Source organism: Silene latifolia, chromosome 10 (assembly GCF_048544455.1).
Source record: "Silene latifolia isolate original U9 population chromosome 10, ASM4854445v1, whole genome shotgun sequence".
Taxonomy (NCBI): Eukaryota; Viridiplantae; Streptophyta; class Magnoliopsida; order Caryophyllales; family Caryophyllaceae; genus Silene; species Silene latifolia.
This window is the reverse complement of record NC_133535.1, coordinates 62,227,224-62,230,258: the sequence shown is the minus strand read 5'-3', so window position 1 is coordinate 62,230,258 and position 3,035 is coordinate 62,227,224. Positions and strand designations below refer to the sequence as shown.

The window sequence follows — 3,035 nt, the reverse complement described above, 5'->3', positions numbered from 1 at the left end:
ACTTGACTTATTATCGTTGTTGTTGAATTGTGTTGACTTGTTGTGTTTCATATGACCAAGCTGTGAACGTTGACTTGATTCGTGGTTGTTGATTTACGTTATGATTCATATACTGGAAGGTGATTGACTGAATTGATCGTATTGAGTATGTTATCACAATATCTGGTAACCGGCATGATTTTATGATTTATCAGTTCAATGATATATATATTGTGTTGCATTAATTTCTTTTGAGCATTCATATGCATTGGAGATGGAGGATGTTGTGGTGAGGTGGTGTGGTGAAGATGATGTTGTGATAAGGCCCAGGCGGGTTGCGCAGACTTGCCCTGGTGTCCTCAACATGCGAGTGGCAGATCGGCTACGGTCGATATATATAGTCTACCGGGGATCGGTATGGCTGGGCGTTCCGGGTTATGAGTTATGAGATATGAGATATGAGTTGAGATGGAGATGGAAGTGACGGAGGAGCATGCATATCATATTTTGTTGTTTTATTGTTTTCCCTACTCAACCTCGTGGTTGACCCTGTGTATTCGTGAACACCTGTGATGACCCAAATATTGGCGAGCAGACTTGACAGGTTAAGAGATAGAACGGGAGCTGGATGGACGTGAGACGCTGGATCAGACGACTTAGTAGCTAGATCATCATCTAGAAGACTTTCACTTTTATTTATGTTAGTTCTTGTAATTTGACGTAAAGAGGTTTTGTAATAATTAAGTTAAAAATAATTACATAAATTGCCTTGGAGTTTAATTTGTTATTCACTACCTCGGGAAACCGAGATGGTAACAGTCCGGTTTATTAGGGAATGTCTTGACGAAGGCTTCTTTTATAAACCGGGGTGTTACACCCTTACCCCCAAAACCATTCTCATCCCCCCCCCCCCCCCCCCACGGGTAAGCCCATAACCCCTTCTTCCTCCTACTCCCTATTTCCACCACTCCCACCAACACCCACCACACCATCCCACACCGTCAACCACTGCCCCCTACACCCACCACACCGACACAACCACCACCAGTGACGCCGACACAACCACCACCAGCGACGTCGCCTGTCCACGCTACCCCATATCCTCAACCACTAAACACCTTCAATAACTCTCCCGCCCCACCAACCACCACCAACACCTTTCTCGGCCACACCACTGCAACCGCCCGACGCCGGCCACACCAGATCTGGTGTTTTAAGGGGTGGGGGAGGGGTTTTCGAAGGGTTGTGGTGGATTTTTTAGAATGAATAAGGTATTTGGGGTCGGGATTGTGGTGTTTGTTGAGGCGTGAGGCGCGGTGATTAGGTTCGCCGTGGGGTACCGTGAGGAAGATCGTCGGCGCCGCTACTTGTGGTGGTGCCGGTGTAGCTAATGGTGGCAGGTGGTGGGTAATGGTGGTGGAGGTGGTGGATGTTGGCTTTTAATTCCATTTCCCTTTAATTGTCAACCAAACACCAAAGTATAATATGGGTGATCCCATTCATTTCCCTCTCTTACCCTTTCTTGATTTCATTCTCTTACCCTTTCCCGTACCAAACGCCCCCTGGTTCTTCACAATTTCCATGAACTTTCCAAGTTGCTCATCAAACTTAGGCTTAGCTTGATGTCTTGGGAATGGAAGTCTAATCACAATAGGCTCTTTCTCCTTAGCCTTTTCTTCTTTCTTCTTCTTTAAAACTTCATTGGTGGTGGGTTCTTCTTCTTTAGAGTTCTCAACTCTTTGCTTGTCACTAGCATCCACAACATCTTCATCAATTGGCCTCCTTGGCCCTTCATATCTTGTACCACTCCTCAAATGGATGTCATTCACCGTTTCATGTCTTGGGGGATTACCTTGAGGTGGTAATTGCCTCTTTTGTCTTTGAGAGTTAGAAGATGCTAATTGGGTCATTGAGTTTCTAGCATCTTTGTGTGGGCTAGTATGTTGTTGATGGTGATGTCTTTTGCTTGGCTATCTTTTTGCATTTGGGTGAAAAATTCTTGTTGATTATTTTGCATTTGGATGACCGCTTTTTGAACATCAAAGCCTTGGTCATTTGTTTGATTGTATGAAGGTTGATTTTGATAACTTTGGCTTTGATTGTAAAAGGGTCTTTGAGCTTGATTTCTCATTGGAGGTGGGGTGTATGTTGGTTGGGGGTTTTGAACATTTTGGCTCTTGTATGAAAGATTGGGATGGAATTTGGTATTCTCATTATAGTAGTTGGAATAAGGGGTACCACTCTTGTATGTTTGGAAAGCATTCACTTGTTCACTTCTTCCCCTATATTCACTTTGCTCATGTCACAAAGTTTCACAACTCTCACATACTCCACTTGGAATTGAGGATGATGCCACCATAGCATTAACATGTTGCTTGGGTGATTTGGAAGCTTCATCAAGCTTAGCCATGACCTTCTCAAACTTCAAATTGATGGTGTCAATGTGAGCACTTAGTTGAGCACCCAATTGAGTGATGGAATCTACCTCATGCTTTCCTCCTCTAATAGCCTTTTGAGGTCTACTATATTGTGAATTATGAACCGCCATCTCTTCGATTTTGGCCCATGTTTGATTGTCATCAACTTTGGTAAACATCCCATTTGATCCCATGTTGAGGATATTACGGGAATCTTCATATAGACCGTTCCAAAATTGTTGCACAAGGAACCACTCACTAAGTCAATGATGTGGACAAGAACGACAAGTGTCCTTAAATCTCTCCCATGCCTCATACAATGATTCTTCATCTCTTTGCTTGAACCCGGTGATTTGGGCTCTCAACATATTGGTCTTCTCCGGAGGATAGAATTTCTTGTAGAAAGCAAGTGCTAGCTTCTTCCATGAATCAATACCAAGGGTAGCCTTGTCTAGGCTCTTCAACCATTGCTTTGCGGTACCAATCAAAGAAAAAGGAAATAATACCCATCGTATTTGGTCTTAAGTAACTCCGGTTTGAGAAATCGCATCACAATAGTCACAAAAAGTCTCCATATGTGAATGAGGGTCTTTACTAGGCATCCCTCCAAATTTAATTCTCTCAACTAATTGTATGAAT

At 43.4% G+C, this 3,035-nt stretch overlaps 1 non-coding gene across 1 annotated transcript; it reads left to right on the top strand.

Moving 5' to 3' along the window:
- The first annotated feature begins 2,656 nt into the window (after nucleotides 1-2,656).
- Nucleotides 2,657-2,764, top strand: LOC141609622 (small nucleolar RNA R71). Its single transcript, XR_012527546.1, has one exon. It is a non-coding gene; the product is annotated as a small nucleolar RNA R71 (small nucleolar RNA).
- Nucleotides 2,765-3,035: the final 271 nt, after the last annotated feature.